This window comes from Stegastes partitus, unplaced genomic scaffold, assembly GCF_000690725.1.
Source record: "Stegastes partitus isolate 25-593 unplaced genomic scaffold, Stegastes_partitus-1.0.2 Scaffold229, whole genome shotgun sequence".
Lineage (NCBI taxonomy): Eukaryota > Metazoa > Chordata > Actinopteri > Pomacentridae > Stegastes > Stegastes partitus.
The window spans coordinates 308,644-330,848 of NW_007577960.1; positions in this window are offsets into that span (position 1 = coordinate 308,644).

The following is a 22,205-nucleotide window of genomic DNA, read 5'->3' on the forward strand; positions in this document are numbered from 1 at the left end:
AGTTACCACTAAAAGCACACTTTTTCTACTGCCTGCAGGTGGAGTTCTGCACCACTGGATCCACAATGCACTGCACATTCTGTCTTGATCTACATTATCAGGCTTCAGCTTTGTCTCCTGCTTGGCTTTTGCAGTGACCGTCCTCTTGCAACACTGAATGACAAATCACACGCATTTTAGATTTTTATGCGACTAGATGCGTGAAATGCTCAAATCTGATGTAGCTACAGAACTAAGGTTAAGAGACTTACTGCTGTGGTACTACATTAACATGTATTTGCTGTTTTAACATTTTAACATTTTAGAGTGCAGCACATTTGTTTTTTTATCCCATTTGTCAACCAGTAATCCAAAGCACATTGATAATGTTGGACAGTGTGAGGCTTGAGGTTGGTGAGCCTTTGCTACATCAGAAATAAGACAGCGTATCAGATGCATGTATATAATGTCAGTGCGCTGATACATACCTCTGCACTCACCCCAGCCATATTGAGCATGTCTTCTTGACCCAGCCAACACAGCTTCATTTCCCTGCTGTGGACAGAACCCCTGTGGGTGGTTAACCTCATCTACTCTCTCCCCCAACTCCAAATGCCACTCCCCAGTGCGACTAGACTGCCCTGTGTACATTATTAAACCAGAACCCTATATTTAATACCCCCTCCTGACTAGCTCTCCGAAATTCTCTCTCTGTGGCAGATCCATACCCAGCAGGATGCTTCTTCTTTGCATGATCAATCTCATTGCTTTATACCATATATTTCTCTCTTGTATGTGAGGCATACTGTTTCCACAGTCCTGTTGTTTTCATTTCCATTTAGTTCTTTCTTCGTGAGTATCAGTCTTCACAGGCATGGAGTTTAAAAGGGCTCTGTGGAAGAAAAGAAAAAAACAAAACATATGGCTTTTAGAGTCTCGCTAGAAGTCGATGCAGAGCCAACCAAAGCCTGGCTGGTTTTGAAAAACACAAGTTCAATTGCCTTTTTCACTGGATTTCCACAGAAAATAGAGAAGCAGCAGTGTTAGACAAGAGACTTGCACACTATGAACACTTTCCTTCTTGTTGGCCCTTTTTATTGTGGGCAAACTGTACAGAAGTAATTTTGCTTAAAAAAAAAGGAGAAAAGAAAACAGAGGGAGAGAGATCATAACACAGTGGACTTTTGCTCAAATTGCAGAACAATTGTAAGCGAATTGCCTTCCATTCATGTGGTGACAGAATGATTTAGTGCAGCCTGTGTGAAATTGTCTTTTTGCTGTCTTAACTGAAATTTAAGTATAAAACTTATCAAACCTATTTTTTGTGCATTTAATTCAGTCATAGGCGAGTTATTTAAGATTGGCAAATTTATCTATGTAAATACCTATGATAACATTCATAGCCAGCATATGATAAAACACTTTAAAAAGGTTCATGTAAGATTATTGAGTGACCTCTGGTTTTCACATATGATTTTCCTGCACACTTGAACAAGTATCAAACATTAAACACATGCTGGCACGTAACATAGGTTAAAGAGTACATGCATTAGTCTTTCACCATTTCATGTGATGACCAATGCTATGTATGAACCTTGGATTTCCTAACAGAGACTCACATACAAACATGTAGGGGAAAGAGCTCGGAGACTTGTGTGAAAGCAAATCTGTTTTATCATATTTTGAGTTTTAAAAGACACAAAATTATTCAACCAGAATCAGAATCAAAAACAGTTTTGTTGTCGTGTTTCGGTGCATAAAGGTACACTGACAAGGGGAGCATTTCAGATAAAAGGTATAAAACAGTGTTGCAAAGCAAGTGTTGCAAGTCAATAATAGGTGTTAGAATTCAAATAAATAGTAAGCGAGCAAATAAGTAATCCAAATATTTGCAATGTGCAGGAATGTGCATTCGCCTGAAAATGTGCAAGATGACATATTATATGCAATGTAAACAGCTTGAAATATGCAGAGACACAGATAATTTTTTAGCAATTCATTTTCACTTTTATTTTTCAATGTTCAAAAATTCGGAATTAAATTGTTTTAAAATAAAAATCACATGAATTCAAGTTTCAGACTAAACTTTTCCTGTTATAAGAAATTTGAGTATGCCTCCAATTAACATTTGAGTTAACTGGAGGCACACCTGTGGATGTATTTTAAGGCATACCTCAAACACACTGCTTCCATTTATAACAACATGGAAAATCTAAAGAAATCAGCCAAGATATCAGGAAGGGAATTGTGGACCTCCACAAGATATATTAACAAATGCTGCTTCAATAACTTTGCCTGAAGCACTTTTAGTCAGAAAACAAAAACACTGAAAAATATTTTTATTAAAACTAAGAAATGAAAGTGTATTTAATTTTGATAACAAACCCATCCCACAACACCTCCTGTTGCTCAAATATACTTAAAATAAAAAATAGTGATAAATATTATTATAGTTGTAATCCAGTTATTGAATGAATTTAAATAATCTATAACTTTACAATTAATCCTTTGTAGTCTTGAGTGATTTGGTCAAATGATATAGTTTTTTTTCAGTTTTTTTTTTTTTTTATAAGAAGAATGACGCAATAAATTATTTTAACTACAAAGGAGAAGGATGACAATAGATTGAATTGTGGTATGGAAACTACATAAAATCATGTACAAGAAAACTTTAGTTAAAACAAACAGACAAACAAACAATCAAACAAGAAAATCAAATGTCAGTGATCTAGCTGGTCTGATACTACCCTACAAACGAGCATATAGCCCACCACTCATCTTTTCCTTTCACTTACAGGTAGCTGACCTTGAGTCACGACATTCTTGTCAAGCAGAATGACAGTCACCTCCCAGTGTCACTGTTAGATCATCATGGCTGAGGCCGTGTCGTGCATGAATGTGTGTGTTGGTTCAGAGTGGGCACTATACTGGCTTTGGTCTCTCCGGTTGGCCTCATCCAAGGCTGATTACTGCAACAGCAGACTTTCACCTAGAACTATTGGCTGCTCTCCCCCTCCACAGCCACCATCCAGCAGGCAATGATTGTGTGTCCACAGATGGGTTCTTATGATGCAGAGGAGAAACCAAATATTCCACTTACTGCTAACCGGTAAGGTTTACTTCAGGAGTTTGGAGTTTCACCTATTTCTGTAAGGATGCTGTCAGGGTCTGCCTCCTTCCCTATTCCACCTCTGGTCTGATGGCTGTTTGCCTGTCCTGCATGAAAAGTAAAACCTGACATCTGTCTGTTTGATCTCTGCAAAGCCTACCTGCTCAGGTAGCAACATAGCTTTCACCGAGGGTTCCTTTTACCACATGACCCACCAGTACAACAAGCTTAATGAAAATGTTTAAACCCTGAGTCAAGTCAAGTCAGTTTTGTTCATAAAGAACAAGTTTGCTTCAAATTGCTGTACAGTAGGCCTCCTTATTGTGGGGAAGATAAGCAGGAACCCTTGGGAAAAGCAACAAAGGCAAAATCCTTCTTTTAGGACCAGTTGCCTTTTGCATGACACCTTAAGCTGTTCTTTCAAATGTAGAGGATCCAAATGGGCTGCATGTGTGCTGGCTACCGGTAGGTCAGACTGGGCCGTTTACTTCAAGGAGAATTTACAACACTTGTCTGACTGACCAGGAGGCCTCTGATCTGGGGTGAGGTGGCCTCTATTCCTCACTTAAGTGTAGCGTATGAGAAGAAATCACAGTTTGGTGTCTGTGTGTCTCTTTTCTCTTCATCTTCCATCCCTTTTCCATGTCAAACAATTTTCAACTCAGGGTCAAGTCTGGAAAGGCCCACTGCATTACAGGGCAGTGTATTCTCTCTCTTTTTATCATGAATGATGAGAAAACCAGAGTCTGATGCCTGAAGCTGTTCAAAACAAAATGGTCAAAAGGACATGAAGCTCAAGTCTGGCTAGCAGCTCTCTCACAAAGCGTCCTATCTGCATGACCAGCTAAGCCTTTTTTCTCAGTTTTACATGTCAAAGGGAAAAAAGCAACAGACTTGCTGCTGATTTGACAAACACCTGAGTGGGCTGTGAGTGAGTTGGACTCATAGTCAAGCAGAAGAGCCCCTTCTACGTAAACCAGTACAAGTATAACAGCACCAGTGTACTGGAGCAGCACTGGAAGCCTGCCTACCCAACTGTATGGCACAGCAGAGGTCCTGATGCTGTTCTTGGGTTCTAGTAAAACCACACGTTCAGGCTGTTAGAGACTACTCAGAAAACCAGAGTTACAATCAGATAACATGTGTTTGTTCTGTTTGTCCCTCGTCGGTTGCTATCAATTAGGCTTTGACCTTGTTTGTAGCTGTTTGTGGTTGTATCTTTGAGAGGAGACAGACCTCAACAGGGAGAATGGATGTGGATTGTTTATGGGAGAGATTTCTAATAAAGTGCCTTCTCTCAGAGCATTGAGTCCGTGTCATGCATATCTTTCATAAGTCAGCAGAGCCAGTGATTTGTCATAATCAACAGGAGACGGAGAGGACAGAGAGCTGTTGTCTCAAAGTGACAGAGCATGCCCTTTAGTCCTGCATCTGTGTTAATATTGGGATATACAAACGTTTTTGCACCTATGGCCAAACTACATATTATGTTGATCTAAAGTAAAAAGAAACAAATAAAAGAGACGTTTAAATATATGCTTTGCTTGTACACTGTTCAGCTTGGGTTTCTTGGAGTAGTTTAGTGTGCATTTGAAGAACTGCTTTGGATCATCATAATTGAGTGACTGCATGACATCCTGAAGCAGACTGTGATAAGGTCACAGGTAAGCTTTCCCTTTGATGACGCTTCCATGTCGACCACGCTTATGCATCAGTTCTGCAGTGGAACAGTGCACCATTGTTACGCTAAAACTTCCTGCAGCTCCTCTACAGTCATATGGAAGTTTTGCTTTGCCTCTGTAGTCACCTGACATGTGGCTTTATTTCAGATCTTCTTCCAGTTCCACCACTACTCTTACCTGTCTCCTCTTCATGACATTTCAGACAGTGGAAATTGCAAACATAAAGCAATTTGATACCTTTTTATAGCCCTGTCTTGCTTTGTAGGCATCTGTTAACTTGATGTTCAGATCCTAAGTTGCTTCAAGGAGCCTATGGTTGTTGAGTGCTGCCAAAAGGTTTGAGGAGTTGGAGAAGAAAGCATATTCCTAATGACAGTTCCTCACCTGCCTTACATGTTCTAACAAGTCACCAAAGGCCTATTGGGTTCATGAAGCTGTGAGACTCGCCAATTAGTTTAAGAAATAAGAAGTTGAAAGATTCATTTTTAACGTGTATGCTACAGGAGTTTAGCTTTCAACTTTAAATCCAAGATTATATATTACTACTAAAATGTGTTTGCTGTTATTGAATGCTGTTAAATTTAAGCATGCCAGTTTTTCTTTTATTGCACAACCAGCAGCCCACCTACCTTGGGACATTTTTAAATGTAAACTTACGCCAACATCAAAGATAATCTTCACATTATCGGTGTTAGAAGTGACATTTTGCTGTCAGGTGTGGAACACTGTGAGTCTCTTCCACAAGAAAAGGTAAATTAAAATGAAACACAGCACAAAATGGAGCTAGCAAGCACTGAATGGATGCTGTTGGCAGTTTGATGAAGCACTCTAGACCAGAGGCATAGTCTTCATTCACTCCAGCTTGAAAATGACATTGCCAATTTGCATTGCATGTGGTCAAGTGCTCTTGCTAGATGACTGAGATGACAATGTTCAGTGTGCCGTGATTGCATCAGACGTTTTTTTTTTTTTTTTTTGAGTGTACGTGAAAACATCACAGATGCATAAACCCAAGACATTTACAGATTTCATGGTAGCTTAGAAACAATTTCCCTGCAGGATCTTTTAAAGTGCATTCAATACTGAATACTGTCTGATAAAAAGAATCTGATTTACTAAGAAAGGCTCAAAGAAGTCAAGTCTAATTTTTGACTGAAAATGTATTTTTCTGGGTTAAGTGTGTCCATAAACGTGCCTGTGCTTTTACATTGATGCGTTTACAGTATGTTTACTACTGAGACTCCAGTGATGTGCATGTCTATTTACATCTTTGTTCCTTCAGTGCCAGTGTGGTCTCTTACATTATTCTACTCCTATCATGCAGAAATTGCCTGGACAGCCATTTGGCTCGTGTTTGCCATCCATTTGTAATTCGTATAGAGGGGCCATGACTGTTCGGGCCTCGGGACAGCAGCAAAATCAATTGGCTAGAAATGACATCTGCCAGAATCTGCCACTGGAGCGCTCGTAGGTACCATAAATGAAATCACAGGCCCTAATTGTGTGCTGATTTATTCACTTGTCTGAGTGCATCGCAGCTGGACCAGCAAGTAGCCCCAGAGCCCTGTCTGTGTGCTTGGTCATACATAACACATTTATTTATTTACCCATCCCTTCTGATTCACAGCATCACTGGGGGATATACTGCCCCCCTCACTCCCCCACTTCAGCGCTAACACACAATCCCAACCCCCATGCCTTCGCCTACCCCCTCCGCATCTGATTAATTCAGTTTTTTTCCTCTTTTTCGTGGTGGCGTGTAAAATGAAATGGCAGCGGAGACAAACTGTCACTTGGCTCAAGTAAGATAAATATGTCGACGTCTGAAGCGGTTAGAGCACGCTAGCGTGTTTGACTGCACTCAGAAAATAGAGAAAGATATTTTTTTCCTGCAATCTTTTACAAAAAACTGTTGCAGGTTTTGCACAGTTCATCTAATTGTCGTTGAGGCTGTGCAGTGATGTCAGCTGTGGATGTGACATTTCCACAAACAATGGCGTGGCTATGAGAGCACAAATTTAAAACCATACAAGCCTTATATCCTCTCCCTCTGTCTCCCTCTGAGTCTTTATAAAAGGCCACTATTGCCCCCAATGTGATGTTTCCTCCATGCCACCAGACTCTTTCAGGGCAGCTTTAACCCAGCTCTAACCATGCCTAAATAAAACATGAAACAATGCCTGCACAAGTGTCTGTGAGGCAGTAAGAACATCAAAAATTGATACAGCCTCCGCGGGCCAGACCAAGAAATTTATCTAAGCCCAAGAGTTCATCTTGCTTTTCCTGTCACCTAGGCGACAGTCATGGGAGGTTACAAGCATGCCTGAGATGATACCACAGGAAAAGATAGACAAGGGAGAGAACCCTATTTTTCATTATATCATGGCTAAAGGAGAGAGGCAAACAGAAAGAGAGAAAGGGACGGAGTCAGAGTGAAATGGACTTAAAGGGAAGAATAGAAAGACAGATGAAGAGACAGAGAGAGGGAGAGAGAACAGACCAAATCTAAAAGCAATTTTTGTGGATGAAAATGAAGTTGCCAGAAAATGACCCCTCAGAAATTGGGCAGGGAGGAAAATCAGGCATATGGGGGAGAGGGAAATTAGAGAGCTCTATTTGTGTTGCAGAAATCTGCCTTTGATGAAGCCATCTTTAAAATATCAAACACATTCTCGTGGTTCTCGCTTAAATGACATTTTCCAATATTTGTCCTACATTGCTGTTAGCAACATCAGAATGTGTGAACATGGCAGTGCGGCGGCCAGTGGGGAGATGGTGCTACGGTATCATTTAACGCGGTGAACAGCCCTGCCTTTTCCAGCTCATTAGCCATCCCCTTCTTTGTCCCAGGCCATTTGATAGCAGCATTAATCTACGGCTCCACTAGGCTTCCTTTCCCTATTTACCGGTATTTCATGAAGATTACACCACTCAACCGTGTAAATGTATGCTTTTTTTCTACCTCCCCCGCCTAGTGTGAGCCCCCAAACTCTGTGGAGTACCTTGTATAAACTTCTGCGACATACGGCGGATTAAACAGTGCATTTCCCCAAAAGCCCAAAGAGATGAGAGGCGGGAGTGAATGAAAGGCGATCAAAGTGTTTGCAAGCAAGCCGCATCCTGCTTTTTCGTGTTCTCGGGATGTTGTGTGTGTGTTTACCACCAACGTGGATGCCACGCTGCCACAAACAACGTCGTCCTTTAGTTAGGCTCACCTGCCATGTGATTACAGTTGTCTGTTCAGATGGCACAAGCCACGTCCTGTCAAGCTACAAGACTCTGTAGATGCTTCTGTTGCAGTGTGGAACCTAACAAAATCAACACTATGCATATTTTAAATGGGAGTCGTGCGACTTTTTTTCTTACTACTTGATAAAAACTGTTTAAAAAACAGAGAGGAAATTGGCAGTGACTCATGTTTTTCAACCAAACCTTACCTCACTCTACCCCTCTAAGAATAGCAAAAATATATTCTCATACAGGAAGCTCTGGCATATGAGACATATACCACCCTTAAGGGTAGGTAATCCTCAGGGAAGCGACCAGCTCTTTGCACAGTGTCAGGCTGAAACCACATCATAAAATACCAAAACTACTTTGTCACAAACTTCTTAGAGCCCAGTTTTTCTCTGGATAAAGCAGCAGGCTCTGTGATCAGTCTGGCAGACTGCGTCTCTCATGGGGTATCTGACTTTTTTATGGGGGGAAGACAGGAGATGCAAACTCACTCTGCCTAGAGCTCGCCCTTCATCTAGACATGAGAGGTTTGGGCGTATTTGGCATTTAGAGAGTCAGTGGCATGTTTGAAGGTGAGTCCATTCATTCTCTTTTTTCCAGCAAGGGTTTGCACTGCATAATGAAACCTGAAATCGCTTGTTTGACAATAAATAACAACTCCATCTTTTTGCTGTGTCATTGACAGTGATGTGACTCTTTTTCTCTTCTTTCTTAGCTATATGCATGGAACAGCTGCCATCTGTCCTGGAGTACATCTGCTTAAGTGTTAAAAACGTTCTATCTAAAAAGCTCATCATCAAATCATGAGGTTTCTCTGTCACAATGCCCACATCAACTCACATCAGGCACAGAGCTTTTTGTTCTAAAGCTCAGAGCATCATCAATTAGGAAATACAGACTGCTTAATCCATTTCTTAGTTGTCGCTGGAAAGTTCTAGGTTGCTGTATGGGTCCAACACCAAATACTGGCTTTTCCGCATCCTTCATTAGTTGAATGAAACTTTAGACAGACATTAAACTGGAATGACCAGAGACGGCATCAGCGTCCAAAACCATGTGGCCACCAGCATTGATGTTTAGCAACTACTTTAGCATGACAAATTAATGATCACTGATTCTCTTAGCAAACCATGCACTGCTATTAGAACTGTCCAATTTGCTGTATAAAATCGTTGATGTAAAGTGAATAACTGTGTTCATTTTTGAAGAGTTTCTCCAGAGATCCAAGTGTGTTAAGAATGGCCAAGTTATGAAGAGAATGAGACTACACAGCTTTGTATCTGTAGCCCCATTAAGATCTGACGCCTTTGAAGAAAAACAGCTTCGCGAGGATGTGTGGGCAGCAGAGAACGGACAAATAAGATACATCACAGAGATAAACGGTCCAACGCTTGTTTAACGAGTTATATCAGAGAGCCATCAAAGGCCTATTGGTTCAGCTAACACGCTCCACACTCGCGCTTACCAACGTGTCACTGTCAATTGTGAGGCTAACTATCTCCCTACAAGCCCTCATCCCGCCCATCCTGCTCCCCCTTAGCAACAGATGCTGCACTGAAACAACAATTACATGTGCTAGCATCCTCATCAAATGTGAATGGTAGATGTCTCAGTGCCATCTACCCACACACACACTCCAAATCTTGTTTATGCACAAATAAATTAGTCTGTGTGCTCCTCATGTCATTCATTCCCCTCATTCAAGACAGGGAAGTGTGACCTCACAAGTACCATCATACAGTAATAGTTATGGTTACTGTGGAAAACAACAAATGATTGGATAAGAGCTTAAAAAAAAGGCAGATGAAAAGATGGGCATTAGCAGCAGCGTATCTCTTATTCTAAATCCAAGATCTGACTCAAAGTATTGTAAATGTTGAATACATGCTGGGTATTTTCACAGAGTTGATTGAGAAGGGTCTCTTCACAGTGTGTATTACAGTGGTAAAACCAGCATATGAATAAGCTGCCCCCAAAACACCTCCACCCACATTCTGGATAGCACAAAGAGAGAATGATTACAAACCATTAGGCAGAGCCTGAAGTAGACATGCCAATTCTGCCCGCCAAAATCACAGGCAATGTAACTTTTCCACAGTGTGTTTTTTTCTTTATTTTTCTTTCTTTATTTATTTATTTGCCAGTTTTGTTTTGGAGGAGGAAGTCGCTGTCAATAAGCATGGCCATGATAGTGTGGAAGTACTGCCAGTTCCAATAAAGTGGGAGAGAGATCACCGCAATGAAAGGTGACCTTGGCATAATTGAGATTCATCACAGAGAAAGCCAGGCGGCTGAAGTGACAGGGAGGGGAGTGAGTGAAAAAACAAAAAAACAACAAAACAGGGGGGCTGAAAAACACAACATAAATACCATTCTCATTTTATGGTGGAACAGCCAACTGTTGGTTGGGCGGCAGGACCTGAATCTCAATGTCAATGACAGTATTTATTTAGGCCAAGACTGCAGGCTTATAGATGACTCTGATCCTCCCTGCTTGTATTTTATTTTTGCAGGCGGCACACGTGAAATGATAAAAAGCAGCGCTCTCCATACCAAATGAGAGAAAGAGACTGATTTAGAGTTGCCTGTGCACTCTTCGGATGAGATAACAAACCGGCCACATGTTGGGCAGCACATGTTTTGACCACAGAGGAAGACAATGTCAGCTCTCCGTCACGTTTTAACTCATGTAAAGCAGCATGGCACTGCACAGTGTTAAAGGCACTCTGGAGAGATGCAAACACAGCGAGGGATGAATAGAGGTTAGAGGGGGTTGTTGGCATGTATGGGGATGGATTATAGTGTCCTTTCAGACCTGCACAATATGCATGTTTGGGTCTGGGCTAGAGCCTTCACATAGCAGCCACACAGAGCTCCTGGGTTGGGGGGTGGGATCCCCCAGACATCCAAGGTTTTTCTGTGGCCTACAACAATGGCCCACATTCTGGGTCCACAACCCACCTGGCCTTGTCTGATAAATGGTCTTGAAAGAGGACACACACTGCATCCCATCCAGCATGCAGTTTATGTGCCCAAACACGTCACTGTCTATTGCTATATTGTGGTTTTGCCCATGTAGAGTAGATTTTCCTGGCATTTCTTTGACATCAGATAACACACATACTGCTGTGCATCCTTCCTCGGATGGACCACTTACTTGCTGGTGCTGTTGTTTACGAAAAACTTTAAACAGGTACTGGAATAGTCGAAAGTCAAATTAGCAGATACTAAAATATCCTGACTTTTTATGGGTCAAGTTCCAAAAACGCTGAATCTCACATTTCTTGAAATGTTTTTCAGCGGACCTATTACCCGACACCTCCAGTTTCTAGTGCTGGCTGTCTATTTTCTGTTGGAAGAGGTATGTAATTTTGTAAGCGAAAAAAACAAAAATAAAACCTGTGTGTGCTGATGCTGCACAAACAACAAGAAGTAGGTGCTTCCATTTTCTGTAATTAACTGGTTTTCTAATCTTTTGAGGATTAAAAGGCCAACTAATGACCAAAAAAAAAAAAAAAAAGGGATTTGGTAAAATCAGAAAGGATTAATTACTTCTCATACTTTGCAAGGTGACAGTAATTACTTTCTCACACTCGCACAAAAAAAGGAATAAAATAATTGGCAGACACTTAATTAAAGGTTACGGCTTTGACATAATTGTGAAAGACAAGACAATTAAAAGACCTATTATTCAATCAAGATACACATGGAGTAATTGGCTTGTTGCTCTCAGGAGGGCTGGCAAACGTGGGCTCTGTGAAGGGTGGAGAGGGTTTGGTAAACATCGAGAGGACAGTGAGAAGGATGGACTGCTACATCCTTCTAACCCATCCAGACAAGGTTATTGCCAGGGTTCAAACTTCAGAGGCGGCCCAGGAGGGAACTCAGCCACCTCTATAACAGATTATAGTGAGCCCCATAAGAATTGAGAAAGTGAAAACCTCCCATTAATGTCAAGGTTGTATCAGTGAGACACCTCAAAAAGTCAATGGGTGTGCTCTCAAGAGGCTCGTTGTGATTTGTTACCCGGACTTCTCAGACAGCACTACCTCACAGACAGAGAATTTGTTGGAGATAAAAAGGCAGCTCTGTCTTCAGTGTTAAAACACACATTTGACTTAAAATGCAAATGACCAGGCTATCTCAGTAAAATCCAATTATATTTAATAGCACAGTATGCAATGCTTTTCCAGGAGGCTGGATTCTATATTGATGTATTGGATTGGTTGATGAGAAATATTATAATTAAAAGGTTGTGATGACACAGTTTTAATCTGAGCTAAATATATTACACTACTATGGTACAGTATGAGACAAATTAATTAATGAGTAAATACATCTTAAGTCAGTTGAGATGTGGCAAAATTGGATCTGTTTCAGTTCTAACTGACTATAAATACATTATTAAGTGACAAATAAAAAAAAATGCATGAAACAGTTTCTAATTATGATTTGACTGGCTGAAGACCATTCCTTCCCCAGATGACCAAGTTCTGCATATGACTGCAGACAGCATGAAGAAGATCGACTCCAGGGTCAACATCCAACTTGCTTCAGTGGGATGGTCTTCAACAGGATGATGAGCCAACAGGCCGTTGGACCGAGAAGTAGAGTGATGGAGGGCTGCATCTGAAGCGCTGCCATCTACAGACACCCAGTGTCAACCAAACTGTGATTGCTTGATATGAGGTGGACTCCACAGTGAAAGAAAAGCATTCAGCATATGTGGAAACTCCTTCAAGGCAATTAGAAAAGCGCTTCAGAAAACGACCTCATGATGCTCGTTGAAAACACATTGTTGGGATTTTTGTGTGCTTATTTCAGTGTCATGATTCTGATATTTAAGATCCTCGGGCAAAGGTCATTTAACTGTCCCAGAGGCCCAGCTGAAAACAAAGGGGGACAAAGCATTTTCAGTCCAGGCACCGAGACTCTGGAATGACCTGCCCGAGGAAAGCAGGCCGGCTAATTCCGTGCTCTCTTTTAAGTCACTTCTTAAAACACATTTTTATCGGAGAGCTTTTCCTGATTTTATTAAGTTTTATGTTATTTAGCTTCCTGCTTTTTGTGTGTGCTTTCTATTTTATCAATTGTTCTGTGTGCTTATTGTATTTTAATTTTAATTTATTTTGTTGAAAAGCACTTTGTAACATTTGTTTTGAAAAGTGCTCTATAAATAAAGTTTATTATTATTATATTATTATATTACTTAGTGACATGTAGCAGACAGACAGCCCTGAAATTGGACAACAACCTCAGTCTGTCTAAATCGTGTCAAGCTCGTAAAACTCAATAAGTCTGACATTCCACTGAAGTACATGTAGGGGACATGATTTCTTATTTAAAATATCTAGGTCAGACTTGATCAAATTAGGTCAGATTCTCAGCCTAAATGACTGATTCAGAGATCAGCCATCACTGAGATCTCCCTCCTTTCTGACTCTTCCTTTGATTCTGTCTTCTCTCCCTATTCAGCCTAACAGACAGGAGCTTGGATCTCTACTCAGGTGTGCTGGCCAAGGTAATATTTCTCAGGTATCCTTTAATTACCTTTTACCATCATTTACAACTCATGGCCCAAGTATTTATCACCACTTTGCTTATTGCTCACTGATTGAAGGATGAGGTTTTTCCTCAACAATATGCAGTTCCCAGATGGAATTGGCCTCGTCTAGAAGAGAGCAGTGAAGAAAATGAAAGAGTTGCCTGGACAGACAAGGCAAGAAGAGCTTTTGCTGATGAATGACAATCAATATGACTTGATATGGTGTTTCCGAAAAGTTTAAATGGGTCACAACAAGGCTTCACTCAGCCTAGCAAAGGATGTTTTTGTTTGTTTGTTTGTTTTTTGTTTAAAATCAAATTTAGCAGTTGTGCTTTGCGTCCATTATTTTTTCTACTCCACATGACATCAATTAACAATGACTCGAAACAGAATTGCACAGGATAGCGCTGAATTGTATAGCACCTAAAACCCAGAGAGCTATTCATCTTTGACTGGCTGTACATCCATCACGTTCTTAATGATGAAGCTCCATTTGTTCATTCATAGTGTCAGAACACCAGTCTCTTATAATTGGCTCATTGTTTGGTCATCTGCTCAACTCAGTTTTGCTTTGTAAACAGAATGTAACATAATTCTTGGTCCAGTCACAGCAGAATGACTTTCAGTTCATCAAATCTCATAATCTTAGGGCATTCTTTAAAAAAAAAGAACCATCAGTTTGTGCATCACAGAGAAATACATTTAATCAAATATTGTTTTGCCATTTATTTAATTGTAACTAGAGTTCCAATAGAGTCATTATAGGAAATCTAAAGCAGTATGATATTAAATCCTATTGTGATTATTCCCATAATTGTGCATCAAAAGAACAGCAAGCTGTATTCATGTGTTTTAATGCGGAAAATATGAGAGTGTGAAATCCACTGTTTCATAGACGTACCAGAAAGCCTTTGTTCAGCTGGATTCGCCTTGAAGGAATGAACAATCTAATCAAAGCTTGTTCCCCCTGAAGAATACTGTTAATGAGTTGCAGCATTCTCGACATTTTCATTCTGTCTTGTGGGTATATATTCTAATAATTCTTGATGCCTAATTACCACCAAAGAGCAGTAAAATGTTCTAAAGATGGACAGTGTCAGTGTGTAGTCGGCATGAAACACAGTGACACCACCACTGGTATACATTATTTAGAAAGCTGACATTTAATGGGGAAAAAACATGTTGTGATTTACATTTTGTGGAGGAAAATTATCCTTGATTGCTGTGACACAGCAGATGTTCAACAGGTCAACAATGACAGCAGCTCTACAGCACCAAATGTTGTTGTTGTAGCAGCATTTTGCTCCTCTGATTGAACTGTTCGACACCCGCTGTCACTCTTCTGCTACCCACATGCCAGTCCAGGGAAGTACACAACAGATGGAAGTGATGATGAAAATAATTATGCAAAACAAATGTTTTTTGTAGAGGCATTTCTCCACTTTGCATTCCAGTAAATGTTGCAGTGTCCATTGTCAGTCTGACAGCCAAGAAAGCCTGGAATGCTTGTCCCTGCTGGAATCAAACCCACAAAGTGCTGTTTACCACCATGACACATTAACTATGCCACTTGGGACGAGTGGTGTGCAATTTTTTTTTGTTTTTCATTAAACTATTAAGCCTTGATAAGAAGACATGGAATGTGGATGTCTTGGTATAATCCCTCCTCCCCTACAGCCTTATGAGCCAGACTGCTGTCTCCCAATCAAGAAATGTTTTCCAATGAGACAACATTTGGTGTAAGTCATAAAGTCAGACTGCAAAAGAAGAAGGGTGTGTGTGGTGTGTGTGTGTGTGTGTCTGTGGGGGGGGTAAAACAAAATCTCAACATGCCCAACAATATTAGAGATATCAAAATTGCATTAATTGTGTGGGTTCACAGGGGTCTATTAAGCTATCCTCAAATGCTCATGAAGTGCTGTCACCAAGACGACATAGAAAGTGAGGAACTAGATGCAAGTAGCAGAGTGGCTCGCAGCAACAGGAAGAAATTAAAACAAAATATCAACTGAAATTGAAGCGAAATGAGATAACATCAGAAAGGAGCAATGTTTTGTGTTCACTCCCAGTTCATAATTTGTTTCACAATGCTGTGATACATCAAATAACTTTCAATGATCCAGTTATTGCCTTTGTTTAAGTCCAGAAAGGACTTAGAAGTTGGAGGAGAGAAATACATCATTAAAACCTTGCTATTAGCCATAAAGTGTTACAAGTCTTCCACGCAAATCATTAAATCAAATGACTTTGTTTAATGCCAAAGGGAAGCTTGCATATTTAAAAAGAGCCAGAATCCTGGCGCTTACCACACTCTGCAGTTTTTTTAAAAAATTTTTTTAAGCCTTTACACTTTCTTTAGTCATTGGTTTGGTTTTCTGAAATGCTCAAGTCTCTTGGCTCTTACTAGACCTACATGTAACATTTAGTTTTTTAATGGTTTGGTATATATACAAAAAAATTAAAGAGTCCACATTGTGCTTTTAAGGTTTTTCTCTTTCCGTTACTGTGTTAGCTTTATTGTGCATGTAAAAGTTACAATCCCCACAGTACACACCAAAGCGTGTTATCGTCTCCCACAGAAACCAGGGCTTCCTACCTGCCTGAAATGGTTAATTTGGCCACATCCTTAAACAAAGAATGAGTTGCTGCCCAATATTTCCACACTGGAGCCAATTCTGCAAAATGTGAAATCTGAGGTTACAGTACCTAATTCACTAGCTAGGACCACACCAACAAACTGAAGCATGATTGTTTGTTGGATGTTTGTTGTTGATGACTTATATGAGCTGATGTGGTGTGGAGGAATGCTTAGTCAGGGATCAGCAGCGGCTCCCAGAGTCAGCAGACCGCCTGGAAAAGGAGGCGACAGGAAGGGCAGAGTGGTATGTATAGATGAACAACAGGAAGAGGGGTGGTTGAGGTGTGGTCCTGCTCCTGAACCTCAGCTAAAGATTCTATCTTCATTTAGTGTTTCCTCATTTTCATCAGGCCAGGTGACCAATCTGGGCTGACAGGGGCTACAACGGAGTGTTTCAGGTGGTGAGAAGTGCTGCTGCAGCATCATGCAGTGTGAAGGAGATACCATTTTCTTCGAAATATTAAAGTATGCAAACATGTTTTAACAGATGCCAAATATACATTTACATTCCTGTAACTTTAAACAAAATGGTTTCCTTCAGTGTGCAACTGGTAAGCAAAGGTTAAAACTCTGGTTTTACCAAGACAGTGAGAAATAATGTGTGTTTCTAAAACTTTACAATGGAGGTTTGCGTGGCCCATGGACACACGATAGCCACATTAATAACAAATACATCAGCAATTATCCTTAAATTATTCTGTTTTTTGTTTTTGGCATTTTTGTGCTGCCTTTTGTCATTGGTTAGCAGATATATCTGTTTTGTGTGAGGCATTAATGTTCTTTTTAGGTACATTTTTTTTATGCATAATCTCTGTTGCCTTGAACTTGGGTAAAGGAAACTAACCCATATTGGATATCTTATGTATAGAAACTCTGCTATAGAAAGGGCCAGTGAAGGCAAAGTAATTCCGACATACATAAAACACAAAAACACAACATAAAAAGTCAGTTCACTACTCCATAAGGGAAAGAAATGCTTTCAACAGGCCACAGGCCACCGAGGGAAGAGAGCATCGAAGCCACTCAAATCCTCGAAATAAGAAAAAAAATCTGACTGCACTGAGAACCAAAAACAAACAAGTGTTTGTCTCTTTTCTTTGACTACAAGTACAGAAGCAGCACAAGCATGTTTCATCTGATGTTGCCTGAGGAAAACCAAAAGGACTGAAATATGCTGCTGCTGCTGCTGCTGCTGCTGCTTTCTTATTTTCATGCTGCACAGTCATTTAATTGTGTGCAACGAAAACACACTTAACCCTTTATCTACGCTCTTGTTTAAGTTAGAATATTTTAACCAGAAAATAAATTGTAACTGTGGTTCTGTTATTATTAATATTTTTTTACAAGCCACTAATGGCTTAGTATCTAGCATCATCTTTCAAAATCTTCAATTTCAGTTCTCTGATTTCCAGCTCATGTATGGTTGTTGAGTCTTTAAACCGCAGGTCTGTGAAATGCCAGGTCAGGGGAGAAAACCGCTCAAAGCTTAGGTAAGTCTAGGCTGGTCTAGAAAACTGTTAGAATTACAGCTTGTTAGACCAACTTACTGAAAGAAGTCTCTCTCAGGAAAGAGTTGACAGCAACATTTCTCTGTCAGGCATTGCAAAGCAGTCAATGCCTTGTCCCAGCATGATCAATTCAGAATAACATCCTCTAACATCTGGTAATACAGCTGTTAGTGTTGAAACACAAGCTTCCTACCTCTGGCCAGAAGACAAAGAAATAAGAAAAGGCAAATGAAATGTAAAGTATTTTCTCTCCCCACCCCATCAGTTTCTCGGTGTGTTCTTTATCTTATGTGGAGCTCCCATGTGAGAAAAAAAATCTATTTTTGAGATAGTAATCTCTCGATAGAATCTCCTTTCAGAATTAAGACTGTGCCTTGCTGCATGCTTTTAGTTGTTTAAAGGATGGGCCCAGCATATCTTGACAGTGCACCCACAGGGATTCTACAGAAACATGGCTTCACTGTTGCCTGATAAACAAGACTCCAAGGAAAACCCTAGAAGGACTAAAGCCACCATGATACTGAAAACAACACATCTGACATGTTCTTGTGGGCTAATGGTTGGTTTGCAGCACAAAATTTTACAAGAAACATAATGACTCTTCAACTTTAAGAGTGCCATCAGTGCCAAAGGCCAGTATCCCACTGTCTCTCTTGGAGCAGTAATGACCTGAATACCCCTCCTGGCCACATACTGTACCACTCTGAAGGCATAAACGGCTATTTACATTTTGGTGCATGTAGAAAATCCAAAGTATCCAGTGTCTTACAAATATCCTCCCCTGCCTGAACCGTAGACCAAACACTGCTCGGATCGTTCTGTTTTACCCTCAACTATAGTTGAGATTTTAATGTGGACATGCCATGCATGAAGGGAAATTTAATGGAATCATGTAAACAAGACATAAAGGGATTTTTAACAGGTCCCAGATCTGCCCTGGGACTGCTGGGGTTTGGATCCACGTCTTATACATAAAGCTGGGTCCTGGTTGGGAAAGATTCTGCTACTGAAGGTTCTGGGTGTGTTTAGCATCATGTGTAACACCAAAATGGATCCTAGCTGTGATCAGGCAGCAATAAACATGATGGTAAACAGGTGTAGTTACCTTTACTATGCTAGATGCAACAACACTGCAAAGCTGATTCTAGAGTCATGTTTGTCATTGTGAGCAAGTGGACTTTAAAGTTGAAAATGATTTGATGAGCAATGCTGTTTCAATCAGCAAGGTGAGAATAACAGACGGCTGGAGGTATTTTATTGTGGTGGGATGCTATTTCTAATTAATTAGAGGCTTTGTCATTGATTAATTTCGATAATTCCCATTTTTAACAAAATAGCAATATTTGACACAATAAGCAAAGTTTTTCAATTTAAATAAGTTTTGGTTGCAACGGGATCAATGAACAGTCATTTACATGAACTTAAACATCAAAAATGTTCATTTTTCATCTGTCTACTACATTCACAGATTAGTGCAAACTCACAGTGCAATTATAGTGATTATATTCAACATTTTAAGACTTTTTGTCTTTAAACTCTTTGTTGCACAATTTGTATCCAACCATGCTCTGAACCAAGCTGCCATCAGGAAGTTTAAAAAAAACAAAACAAAACAACAACTTTCTGCCCAACAAGCCAAGCGATGCATCTCGTCTTCATCACCAAACATTTTGTACGCTGACGTCACTCAGTGCATCCTGAGCATCTTCTCACGGCTGTAAAATGAACTTTAGGTGCATTAGTGCCACCTACCAGCTGGGGTGTGTCCATCATTTTTACCGGTGTACCACAAATGCGGGAACTGAGAAAAGTGCAATTAAATGCATTATTTATTTTGTTTTTTTTTTAGACGTTATTTGTTCTGCAATTAAATAATCGACATTGACGCGTTTAAGTCCCAGTTCTAGTATTTTACCAACTTCCTTGGCACAGACACAGACAACATTTTGTTTTGGCAACTTGTACGTTAACTTTATTTGGTTAATAGCAATCAACTGTGAAATCACTGGCAGCCGGGTCTGCTCTTCCAACTACGTTATGGTCTGTCATTTATCAGTTCTGCACGGGTTTGGATGCCAGCCTTCAAATAATTGACGGTTCAGATTTGGTTCCAGAACGTCCATTTCTAGGTGATTTTAGTTTGGTTGCACAAATTGTTGGACTCATGACGATCTTTAGTCATGCTAGCAACAAGAATCTTGGGATGGCTGTGTTGCTCATCGCTGTCTTTTTCAAACTGAGCTGTTCTGCAGTAAATGGCAATCACTGATGCAGGATTTTGGGGACCTAGTTTTAGTTTTGTGAGATGTCTAGTTACCTTAAAGGTGCTTTAAGTAAAACCACATAGGTTAAGGATATTACACAAACTTATATATGGTCTTACATTCTGTCTGTCATTTAATGACACCATACAAAATGTAGCTGTTTATCAAATGGCACAGCAATTTTTTATTTTTTATTTTTTTAACCCAACCACATACAAACAGAAAAGATGCCATTTTTAGAGACTGTTTGGGTTGCACCCTCTTGTTCACCGGCCCGCACCTGATGAGAGTCCCCACTGACAGAGATTACAGAAAGAAGATGAAGAAAAGCTTCAAGCTGTCTTCAGGCTTTGCACATAAGACAACAAGGGACATCATGCTGCACGCCACCTTGTTGTTTCTTTTGTGCTGTAAACGCTTGGTGCTGCAAGAACAGATGAAGAATGCACGCCTGTTAATACTCTACAGTGAAACTCTGAAGCTGACTGTTTGGATTTGTTTTAATTATATTGCAGCTGGGGGCTGAGTTCAGAGTGAGATTCCTCCAGGGTTACTTCCTGTCAGCGTTAATACTCGTTAGAGAATTGTTTACTGATGTTCACTTCCAGTGAGGGTTCTTGTACACAGTAGTAGTTCCAGTATAAGACATGCAAAAAAAGCGTTTCCACCTCTCTGCTTGTATTCACAATAAAGTTGTTTAACTGTTTATAAAATCACTTTGAAAATATTCAATTCAATTCCGTTCAGTTCAGTGTGATTCATATTTTATGTTGCGCCAGTTCACAACATATGTGATCATAGCACCTGATGTAGTAAGGTGAAGACCTTACAAATTTTCAACAGAGAAATCTAACAAATTCTAAGTTTCGTTTGGATTCCTTTAATGCAAACACTTGGTGACAGTGGAAAGGAACAAATAACCTCCCTTTTACCAGAATAGGACAAACAAAACCTCAGACAGAACCAGACTCAGGAAGGGTGACCATCTGCCTTGACTAGTTGGGGTAAGAGTGGGGATGAAAGGGGTGGGGTAGTGGTTGGGGTGGGGATAACTATCAAATGAATTTCCTTTCATACATGTGTCAGGACCCCTGCCTCAGCCTCAGAACCCTCATCTACCCGTTTCCACCCCAGGGTCACCAAACCCAGATCATGTTGATTTCCCCCATTGATGCCACCTCACCTGCTCCTGTCTCCGAGAGGGACGACGCCACCTCAACTGCCTCCACCCGTGTGAAGTCCTGGAACTTGCCATGGTAAGCTGATGAGATTGTTCCAGAGCCTGCAGTAGGCTCCCCTTCCCCAGGGGGCTCCACATTCGCTGGTCCCCAGCCCGGTCTCCAGAGGGGTCCTGCTTTCTCCGTCGCCGGCTTCCTGCCTGGCCTTCCAAGGGGCTCCATCTCTGTTGCCGCCCTCCGGGGCAGCCCTGCCTACCGATCGACTATTCTTGTTTTTTAATCTCCTTGTTTGGTTTTGACCTGCCTCAGGGCTGCCCCCCAGATTGTTCTGGACAAGTTTGGTTGTTTTTTTGCAATCTACACCTTCTCCATAGACGGGGCTCATTCCTCCACTTTTCACCAGACCGTACACTCAGTTAACTCTGCGAGTCTGTTCACCCATTTCCCGACCAGTCCCTTGCCCTGGCACCTGCCTGCTCTTCCCAGGTCGCTATCCAGCTGACCGCTCCGTTTCCTGCTGGGTCCCTCGTCAGACTCCAATCCCCCTGCTACTTGTTTAGTTATCTGATTTACTGCTGTCTGTGAGGAACCTGGTCAGCCTTACTTAACGTCAGTATTCATTGTTAATATTATACCTGCTTAGTTACATTTTTTTGGCCTCCTTGGTTAATTTGGATATGAGCTAGTGTTTGTTAGTTGGTCTAGTTATTTCCCTTTACCTGTTCCACCCAAGGGCTGCAAGGTTACTCGGTGGTTAGCACCATTGCCTCACATCTAGAAGGTCACTGGTTCGCGTCGCGTTGAGGACACCTAGGATCTTTCTGCATGGAGTTTGCATGTTCTCCCCATGCAACATGGGTTTTCTCCAGGTTCTCCGGCTTCCTCCCACAGTCCAAAAACATCCATTATCTATACACCGCTTAGTCCTCACTAGGGTTATAGGGGGGCCTGGTGCCTATCACAGCTCACTTAGGGTAAAGGCCAGGGACACCCTGGACAGGTCGCCAGTCTATCACAGGACTACACTTAGAGACAGACAACCAAGCACACTCACATTCACACCTA